We start from the raw sequence: 11,845 nt of genomic DNA, 5'->3' as shown, positions 1-11,845 counted from the left end.
AGATGAATGCTCACTGAGATGCAAGGATTTTATTCTCCTGCCAGTTGCTTAATGATAAGAAGCATCTGCATAAACTCATCTCATGGTTCAACAGATTTTGACATAGTAAAACTGGCCTCTATTGCGGTAAATAACACTTCAGACTACTGAAAGAATTTATACACCTTGTCTTTAAAAATGTTATTGCATCTATTATTATCTATTATAATATAAAGTGAAGGCGAGAAACAACAGCATGTGTTCTTACGACATTTATTTGCTGTTCTTTCGTTATTAGGCCAAGACAATGGAGTGGTGGTGGCGTAGTGGGCTAAAGCGCAGAACTGGTAAGCAGAAGGTTGCCGGTTCAATCCCCACAGTCACCACCATTGTGTCCTTATGCAAGGCACTTAACTCCAGGTTGCTGTTATTACAGATTGTCCCTGTAATAAGTGCAAGACAAGTGGCTTTGGATAAAAGAGTCTGCCAAATGCATAAATGTAAATGTAAACAATGGCAGTTGTAAAAGCAGCAATGGGAAAAAAAGGTCTTTATCCAAAGCATTTAGGCTTATAGCAGAGCTTAATAAAAAAACATTTTTCTTTTTTTTCTGCTCTAGCTTATGTACTTCTATTGGAATTTGGTAGTGTGATATTGCAGAAGCTGTGGGCATTTGTATGACTTTGATTGCTATGTTCCTTATTTGTAGGTCACTTTGGATAAACGCATCTGCAAAAATGACTAAAATCATTATAATTCTTTTTTTTTATTATTATTCAGACATCTGAAACTGACTGAATATGTTTTATTCATGACTCGGTTTAGTGAAAGCTGATTGTTTGTGTCAACAGTGAGTGTTTTAATAGACTTTTAACTGGGTAGAGATCGTCTATCTTCTAGTCACGACCTCAAGCAAGAGTGTCTCCAGGTAAACAGCGCCACCTGGTGTTGGATAAAACATCAGCATTACAAAAGGGTCATCAAAAATAAATAACCTGACTTAAAGGCGTTTACAAGAAACGTCATTGATCGTTGCCCTTTCTAACTAACAGCTAACTTCAGGTTGCTCTACATATTTTACAAGGTGTAGCCTATTGTCAGTGTATAATAAGGTTAGGTCTATAGGCAACTGTAAATTGCTTTGAATAAAAGCATCATTATATATATATATATATACACACACACATACAGCTCTGGAAAAATTAAGAGACCACTACAACATTATCAGTTTCTCTGGATTTATAGATATGTGTCAAATTTATATTTTTATTTATTATATAAAGTACTGACAACATTTCTCCCAAATTCCAAATAAAAATATTGTCATTTAGAGCATTTATTTGCAGAAAATGACAACTGGTCAAAATAACTAAAAACGATGCCGTGTTTTCAGACCACAAATAACGCAAAGAAAGCAAGTTCATGTTCATTTATAAACAACACAATACTAATGTTTTAACTTCGGAAGAGTTCAGAAATCAGTATTTGGTGGAATAACCCTGATTTTCAATCACAGCTTTCATGCGTCTTGGCATGTTCTCTAGCAGTCATTCACATTGCTGTTGGGTGACTTTATGCCATTCCTGGCCCAAAAAGTCAAGCAGCTCAGCTTTGTTTGATGGATTGTGGCCATCCATCTTCCTCTTGATCACATTCCAGAGGTTTTCAATGGGGTTCAGGTCTGATTTGGCTGGCCATGACAGGGTCTTGATCTTCTTGACAGAGCAGAAGGAAGCAAGTTTTCTTCCAGGATAACCTTGTAGGTGGCTTGATTCATGCGTCCTTCACAAAGACGAATCTGCCCAATTTCAGCCTTGCTGAAGCACCCCCAGATCATCACCAAAGCCTTGAAGGCCTCTCCAGGTCTAAACATTAGACGACCAGGTAAAGGATCGGTGATGATCTGGGGGTGCTTCAGCTAGGCTGGAATTGGGCAGATTCGTCTTTGTGAAGGACGCATGAATTAAGCCACCTACAAGGTTATCCTGGAAGAAAACTTGCTTCCTCCTGCCCTGACAATGTTCTCCAACTGTGAGGATTAGTTTTTCCAGCAGGACGATGCTCCGTGCCACACAGCCAGGTCAACGAAGTTATGGATGGAGGACCACCGGATCAAGACCCTGTCATGGCCAGCCCAATCTCCAGACCTGAACCCCATTGAAAACCTCTGGAATGTGATCAAGAGGAATATGGATGGCCATAAGCCATCAAACAAAGCTGAGCTGCTTGAATTGTAGTGTCAGGAGTGGCATAAAGTCACCCAACAGCAATGTGAATGACTGGTAGAGAGCACGCCAAGACGCATGAAAGCTGTGATTGAAAATCAGGGTTATTCCACCAAATGTTGATTTCTGAACTCTTCTTAAGTTGAAACACAGGTTCAGTGGACATACAAGTTGGGTTCAGCTGAAGAAAGTCATACACATCTGAGATGGCATGAGGCTGAGTAAATGGTGAGAGAATTTTAATTTTTTAAGTGAACTATCCCTTTAAGACAGCATCCCATATGTTGATTACTACAAAAATCGTTTGGACTGGTTTATTTAAAAAATATAAATAAAATGGTGCTTAGCCTAGGCTATAGTAAGTCACCTACAATTAAAGCGAACGGGTCGTAAAATAGCCAGCGGTTTCAAAAGTATTGCCACAAGACGTGTTAATATGATTTTACTGTGATAAAATCAGGGATTTACCTGAGTTACAGTGTTTACCAGAATAATGTTGGATATAACTTCACACAGATTAGGTTAGTAGGCCTAATCGATTTTATCAAACTAAAATCATGGGAACACGTAATTGTATTGTGGCTATATGTTTGAAACAGTGTATTTTAATGTTGATGAAATGACACCAAACACTTCCATTGTAAGTGCCTTACTGTAGCCTTACTGTTTTCTTTTTTCCTTTTCTCCTTTTTATAAACGAGAAACGAGTCAAAAAAGACCTCGATTAACCCGGAACATTCCGAACTCCGTACACGGTTAGGGCTGGGAATCGACTCCAAAAAGAATCGATTCCTCGACTCCGAGGCATTGGGAATTGAGAATCGACTCTAAAGCTTGGAATCGATTCCGCTGGGGGAAATATTTAAATGTGTGTGACCAGCACTGAACTACTACACATACCAGAAGCTTTAACAGCACTATTTAAATTCACAAAAGGATTATAAAATTACTTTGACACATGACGCAATCACACAAACCCCTTCAACACATCGGACAGCTGCTTTCCAGACCTAAACTGTAGTCTGCCAGTATTTTACTTTGAATCAAATAATAATCCAATAAAATGCCAAATTTGTGATCGAAAATGGTTGTATAGTAACAACTTCACCGATGTCAAAACACCTGTCAGCAACCAGGAGATGACAGAGGACGTAACAGTGAGTTAGCTTCCCAGATCACATCAGTTAATCTTTAAAGTTTAAAAGAAAGTTTAAATTCATAAAAGCAAGAGTCTATCACTTCTCTATTTATTCTCAATATGTATTTTTTTACAGGCCTATCTTTTAAAGCATTTTGCATATTTGTTTTCCATAATTTTTACACAATTTATACAATAAAATTATTCTCTAAATATGCATTAGGAAGAATATTGTAATATTATATTAAATAAACTAGTACACAAAATGTATGTTTGGACATCATTATTTAGTGTACAAAAGGTAGTAGTGGACAACTTTATACTAATATAAACCTTTTTATAACAAGATAAACTAATGGTTAGTAAGTAATTAAATTACTTTTTCCATTGAAAAAGTAAATTAAGGGATTACTCTTAATTCTTAAGTAATTTAATTACAGTTACTTCTGATGTAATTGCATTAAAGACTGTATAAACTAGAGCAATTCTATATAAAACAATAGTGATTTTAAAATCGATATGTAAAGTCTAATGTTAAAATATATGTTTTCTAATTAAATGCTGCTGAGTTTATATTATTTATTTGAAATAATTAAAAGAACAGTTTCATCCCTATCCTTGTATTTTCATCTGGTCAGGGTTGATTAGGGTTTGAGAAAGTAATTAGTAATAAGTAATGTAATTACTTTTCAGACAGAGTAATTAGTACATTAGTAGGCTGGCCCAGACTCTGTTGGTGCCCTAGGCGAGATTTCAGATTGGCGCCCCCAACTCCCCACCCCCTTTTTACTTTAACTCCAATTTACTACAAAGCGAGATTTCAGATTCAAATGCTCCTTCGGCTGACATTTCCTTATCACTTTTAATACATTTAGTAAGATTGTCGGATTTTTTTCAGATTTTTTAATGTTTTTTTGCCATTGACATACAAGCACCAGCTTTACAGGTCACATAAAGAGGTTGCACTACAATTACCTGTCGTGATATGGTCCTAGCTGTAGAGAGAACATCAATATGAAGACAAAGCTACATCCCGGACATTTTTAGCCAATTTTGAAATCCCGGCCGGGCGCTTTTTTCAAGTCGAAAACGAAACTGAAAGGATGTTAGTGGCATAGGAAGAAACCTATCTGAGGGTTGTCCCCCAAAATATCATTAAAATTATTATTGTAAATAATATAATGATATATTCTTAAAATAATTGTTTAAGAAATAAAAGAATACAAATGCAAACGGGGCAACAACAAAAAACCCCTTCAAAAATTGCTCTTGAGAATTGTTATGTTTAATGTCCCCCCCCAACATTTTGATGAAATTTTCGCCCCTGGTTAGTGGAACATATCCCTCAACACAGTACCCCTGTAGGGGCGCATAGTCGTCATGAGAGGGCGCACTTCGGACCAAAAAATAAATGATCTCATGCGGCACCCCTCTGTAATTTTGCACCCTAGGCAGCCGCCTATGTCACCTAAACCACGGGTCGGCCCTGAGTACAGTAATCTAATTACACTATGTAATTAGTAGTTAGTACTTAATTACTTTTTTAGAGTAACTTACCCAACACTGGTAGTAAAAAGCAATTTCTATTTAAATAAAATTTACCTGAAATGAATCCCAATTGAAGCGTTGCACTTTGGGATGTGCATCTAGGACAGAATTTAATACTAATATAGACCTATAAATAGTAAATGCCATCCATTCTATCACAAACAGTGCAAAGAACGCTTTAAAATGAGCTGTTTATTATTAGATTCAACTTTACCTCGCTTTTTTTAATGGAATCGAACAAATGAGTCAGGAATCTACTCTTGGAATCGATTCCGAAAACTAGGAATCGGAATCGACTCCAAAATGTCTGGAATCGAACGCGTTCATCCGGGTCTTTGAGTCACAGCACAGACTCATCGCGCTGACCGCGGGTGTTCATCAGTACTCAGCTATATTAGCCGACTAGCCTTCTGCTTCCATTGAGGACACATTGAAGGTATGATATAGAGAGAGAGAGAGAGAGAGAGAGAGAGGGAGAGAGGGAGAGAGAGAGAGAGAGAGAGCGAGAGAGAGAGAGAGAGTGAGTGAGTGTGTGTTTAAAACATTCTTCTCGCTTTACCGCCGAAACAGCATCGGGTTAATCGCGCGTGTTTTCGTATTTTCCGAAGTCAGGTAAACGTTCCAAGGAGTTTGGGTCGCTCACTGCATTATTTAAGACCAATGCGTAAACTACATTTCTGGCTAGCATGTTTTCTGTACAGAGCTGTTATGTTTCACGTGCGGTCGACTTATCATGTTTTAGTCTCGTGACTCGTGTATGTCTAAAATCGCCGTATAAATTCAACTTGTTCCGGGGGATAATTTTAATCAGGGATCATGTTTTAGCAGGCTAGCCCTAAAGCCACTGGAGAACGCCATTTTTATGAATTAAGCGAGGGAAATTTGACAGTACAAACTAAGAGACTGTAGAGTCCACTGTTATTATTGAAAGCAAATGCAATGATTGACTGCATTACAGCGTTTCTCTGCGTAAAATTTGAATCGTTATACGTTTGGATGTGCAATCTCGCTGTGCGTTTGAGTCCAGAAATCTGTAGATTATTGTGCAACAGTAAAACAGGTTGTGACAGTTATTTACAGACCACGTGTCTTAAATCTGCTAAATCATGTTAGTGGAACATATCATAAGTAGTGGCATTTCAGCTGCAAATCTGGTTTATAGAGAAAATGTTTATAGAGCCATTTGGCTTTTCTGCAGCATTTATTCGCAGGGACATTTAAGAGCACACATGCCAGACTGCAGGTGATGAATTCACATATTGTGTCAGACATGCACTGCATATAGCATTTGCTGTCAAAGAAGCAACTTCTGTGTTTAACTAAAAGTGTTACCATATTGTTAAACTGATATAGTTGCAAGGGAAACCAGCCATCCAAATATTCAGCACCAAGGTTTCTATCAATTAGGCATGCATGCATATGCAGAATTGCCTGAATTTACGGGTTGTCTTGTCAAATGCCAAGTGAGCAAATGTTATTGGTTCGCTGCCAGTGCATTGGAGTTGTTAATTTGCTACTGTCTCCCTATGTTGAGGAGTTTTGGACAAGAACCTGTTTCCTGTCAAAGTGGCTGAATAACCATCTATTTTTCTCTTTGCAATAGTTTGCTCCTAGTCTGTTGTCACTGTATTGGATTTAGAGGTCAGCTGACAGTGGATTTTGCTCATACCAACAACTAAGGTGGTGGAAAAGGAAGATAAAACAATACATTGGCCATTTTTAAATCGTTTTATATAATATTGAAAAAAAAAAAGTTATTCTAAGCTTTTCCTTATTATAACAGGCACAGACATAGAGGTTTAATGAGTAAAAAATTAGTAAAATCCCAGATACAGTTTATCGTGCAACCATAATCCCAATTATAACCAGACAAGAATTAAGAATATTAGTATAATACTGGAAAATGAACAAGCCCCAAAGACATCTACTTCAGTATTTACCAAATTAATATTTTTTAGCCTATATATATATATATATATATATATATATATATATATATATATATATATATATATATATATATATATATTCACCAGATTGAGGATTTTGTATATTTATTTCATCAGATAAGTTTATTTAATTATTATTCACAATATATTTGAAGCTGAATCTGGATTTTTACAGCTGATCCCAATCTCGATCATTTCACCTTTTATCAGGATTTATGTAACTGGCTATAGTTAAGCTTTCTGCACACTGCCACTATTAACTGAATTTCCCATTTCCTAGTAATATCCCTTTGCCTAGATTTTGCTACCAAAAAAAGTTTAAAGGCTTATTTAAAAACAAATATATATATATATTTTTTAAATAAGACTTTAAAACAAGTATAGGCTAACAAAATATTCTCTATATTAAGATAGATAGCCCTATACAAATTAAGCTTAGTGTCAAACTGAAGACACACTGATAACTCATAGGTGCAATTAAACTTAATGTAACATTTTTTGTTATTGATTCATTGTCAATATTTAATACAGTTGTTATTACTTTATTTCTATTTTATTATTATATTTAATGCATTATATTATGGTAACTTAATTTTGTGTAAAGTATTATTTAGTTGGATGATTGTATTAATAGATATTTTTTACTTCTTGCTGCTTACACTTTAATGGGGAGCGCAGGCGCTCTCTCATGAGGGAAAGAGCGCTTGTTTCTGGACTCTGCAGGTGCTACTATTGTTACTACCGTTTGATCGGCAGATATTTAAGATATTTAACTCACATAATTACTGGGTTGCCTTTGCCAGGGGGAGATTGAGACACCGTTTCACAGCTCCCTTTGCCTTTTCGTATGTGAAATGCCACAATAACAGTACAGTACACAAACTTGCCATACCTCACAGACTGCATCGCTCTTAACTGCTGAATAAAGTTTATTGTCTTACAACACTATGCCAGTATTCCCGACAAGCTGTGATGCCGTAACAGTGCTTCTGAAGTTTTAAAGCAACTCTGCATCTTTTGCGACATGAACGATCGGTATATGCAATCGGCCAATTGACTGATCACCGATTAGTAATAGGACGTGAATATCGGACAATACTTGTTGGTGGCCGATCGATCAGAACATCCCTAATTGCGACGCTTTTTGTAAAGACTGTTGCAAGGTTAGGGCTGTCACCATGGCTGAAAAACTAAATTTCAATATTTTAATTACAAATTTTTTATTATATTCTAATTTAAAAGACTATTTCAAGTAGGGGAAAAAAATCTACAAAATTTATTTTTTAAATCGCTGTTTTCTCCTACGCACACAAGAGAGTGCAACAAATCAATATAACTAAAGCCATCAGCAGTGTGTTGTAGAGATTGTTTATTCAAAATAACATATCTTGCCGTTTACACATGTGCGTAAAAATGCTAAATTCAAAAGATATAGCCAGTTAATATTCTCAAATAAAAAGTGATAGGGGGGCCTGGGTAGCTCAGCAAGTTAAGACGCTGACTACCACACCTGGAGTTGCAATTTCGAATCCAGAGTGTGCTGAGTGACTCCAGTCAGGCTTCCTAAGCAACCAACTGGCCCAGTTTCTAGGGTGGTAGAGTCATGTTGGGTTAACTTAGAGGTTGCTATAATGTGGTTCTCGCTCTCGGTGGGGTGAGTTGTGCGTAAATGCCGCTGAAAATGGCTTGAGCCTCCACACGCACTAGGTCTCCGCAGTAACGTGCTCAACAAGCCATTTGATAAGATGTGCAGATTGACTGTCTCAGACACGGAGGCAACTGAGATTCGTCCTCTGCCACCAGGATTGAGGCGAGTCACTACGCCACCACGAGGACTTTGAGAGCATTGGGAATTGGGCATGCCAAATTGGGAAGAAAAGGGAGGAAAAATTAAGATGCTGTATCAATTAAAAAATAAATTCAACCTTTAAAGAAGCTGTTGTCCCGAGTTACCAGTGTTCTGTTTTATTCATTGCACTTCGCCTGTTTGTCCGGGAATGTTAGTCATCATCAATGCTTGGCACACAAATGTAAATGCTAATTTTAGCATTCGAATATTCAAATTTAGAATTTTTATTTGACAACTTTACTCAAGATAAACTATTTTAATTCAAGTTCAAAACCAAAATTGCATTTAGATGAAATAGATGCTTAGACGATACCTATAAGATGGCAGCAAACAAAACAGCAAGGCTTTAACTACCTTGGTTCCCACTTCCACTCTTGAGCCAAACTGGGCCCAAGTCCGAATGCGGTAGCATTTAATCTTGACTGAGATGTTAGTATGTAGCCAGGTCACACACAATGTCAACATGGCTTCCTGGTGCTGAGAGGATGCCAGCAAATTGGCCAGCCCCTCCATTTTGCAGCATTACACAGGGTGTCAGATGCAGTATGAGGAAGCATTTTGTAGTCCCAAAAACCCCTGTTTGGGATTGTTCCGTCTTGTTTTCCTAAAACGTTTTCTCATGATGTACATGGAGAACAGTTACTATTTTGATTTAAAGTTTCAAACAGTATTTTTGTCAGGAGATTATAGACACAATGACATTTAATTTAATAACCTTTTTTGCTGTCCACAGACTGTGCATTTGGAAACATGGTGAGAATCCGAAAATGGTGAACAAAAAGGACTTCAGAAAACGTTGATTTCGGTATTACTTTGTTTCCAGGTGAAAAGCAGGTGATATTTGCACAATGGGATGAGGTAGTAGGTTGTATAGTTTTAGGGTCACACCCACACTGGGAGATAACTATACAGCTTACTGTCTTTCTCAAAGTGAAAACGGAGCTACCAAGTTTCATCCTACATTTCCTGGAATGTAAAATCATCGGCATTTTCTCGGCGAAAATTCCACGAGCTGGAATTTTGTGCTTTTGGATTGTTAAAAATGTAAATTATCTATACATGATGGTATCAGTTCTGCTGCATTATTCAGCTCACGATGCTTGCACAGTGTGAGGTAGTAGATTGTGTAGTTGTAGGGTAGTGATTTTATCCTGTGTAGAAGATAACTATACAATCTATTGCCTTCCCTGAGAGGCAGAAATGCACATTAAACAAACTCTTAATTATGTCAGATAATGAAATGCAATGTTGTTTTTGTAACATTTTGTTTTTGGGTGAACGACAAAAGAAATGTTTGTGAGCCCTTTTGTTGAGCCTTGCATGTTATGTTTGTTCCAGATACAATAAAGTATTTGAACATTTCTGTGTTTTTCTTTCATAAAAACTAAAATACGGATGAGAAACAGGTAAATAAATGAAAAAAGAGCAGATGTGTATGGGGTTGAAAGAAGGAACCAATGGCAGCAGTGTTTTGGCACTCATGGGGAACAGAAAATAGTCTTCCTGGAGATGGCGCTATTGAGTTGTATGCCAGTTTTTTTAAATAATTTGTGTTGCCAACCAAATATGATAATCCCCTTGAGAGGGAATCCCCTTGAGAGGGACCCCCCTTCCTAAAATATAAATGGCAGCTAAATGCGTTTATATATGCAGAACTATTTACAGTGTTTGAGAAAATAGTAATGGTGAAAAATATATATATTTTAAAAATGTTCTTTGTTCTAAAAGAAATTTTAAAAATAATACCTGGAAAATAATTAGTTTTTTGTTTTACCCACTTATTACACATGTACAAACCTGAATACAGTTTTTTTTTTTTTAAATATATTAATTCTAAGTCTTCAGAAAGTTGAAAGAAACTGTGATAATATCAAATTTGGTAAATATAACATTTTTAATCCCCTTTTCTCTGGAATTTTCTGCCAATCCCTTAGCACCCCCATGTGGCCCCCTGGGTATCCCTGAACCCCAGTTTGAAAACCCCTGGTCTATTTTGTGTTGTAACCTATTTATTGAGATCTGGATCAATATGTTTTGGTTCAGACTGACTGATTTGTAATCTGACATGGAAAACCAAAACTTACTAACAAAATGTAGGGGTATTACCCTTAAACTGGGACATTATCTGCAATCATAATGACAGCTGTGGTCCAGCCATGTAAAAAAATAAAATAATAATTAGCTTTTCCTCTGGCCTATCAACATTCCAAGTCATTTTGAACAGCTATAATTTGTATTCCTATGGTAAAAACTCAAAACTTTGCATGCACGAAAGGTCTGTAGCTAATTGGCTTTTGTACATTTATAGATGGGATGCATGGTTTCCTTTACACAAGCGGTTGAAAATGGCTAAAATTCAAAACTTCACTCCCACTAGAGCTGGAGATTTGTACTTACATTTTCTCTTGAGGATCAATTTTGTGCCAAGGACCCATAAGTTCCACCATGAATAATTTTTTCTCCAGTATTTGGACTTGGCTTTTATTGGTTTGCAAACTAGTTAAGTTGTCGTGGGTCTATAAATTAAAATGTAAGGACGTCAATACAACTCAATGTGAAATGTTGAATTATCCTTTTCACAAATTGTTCATAATGTTCCTTTGAGAAAACAACGTATACAATGAAAGTTAGTTGTATAGTCCAATCAGACTTCTTTTTTTACTCAAACCAAAAGAAAAAAAGTGGAAGAAGGCCCTACATTTGTGCAGTTTTGAAAAAGAGAAAACATGTGTGCAGGTGTTGACTGTCAGGGATGCAATAAAGATTGAATTTGCCATATAGTGGTAAAGTTGTGGTTTATAATTCAAGTTTTGTATTCACACTTTCTCTAGGAGCAATGGTCAAGCAATATGAAACAGGTGTCATTTATATAGTGTATATTTCCATTAAAGAGCATATAAACAGTTGAAAGGGTTTTAAAGGCTTTTTAAATGTTGTGCTTTTTGAACACTGTGTCAGGACGCATGGTCCTTTGCCATCAGTTTTTGGAAGGTGTTTAGAGCCCATGTCTCATCTCGCAATTAAGGGCTTGAGGTGGGTGAGGGGGAAATCTAAAGTCGAACACGTTTTCTTTTCTCATGGGAGGAGGAGCAAACGGTTGCAGGAAAAAGGATAAAAGCTCCGTTTTAGAAGCTGGAGTTACTGCGATATGGTCTTC

Source organism: Xyrauchen texanus, chromosome 39 (assembly GCF_025860055.1).
Source record: "Xyrauchen texanus isolate HMW12.3.18 chromosome 39, RBS_HiC_50CHRs, whole genome shotgun sequence".
Lineage (NCBI taxonomy): Eukaryota > Metazoa > Chordata > Actinopteri > Cypriniformes > Catostomidae > Xyrauchen > Xyrauchen texanus.
Note: the sequence above shows the minus strand (reverse complement) of the source record.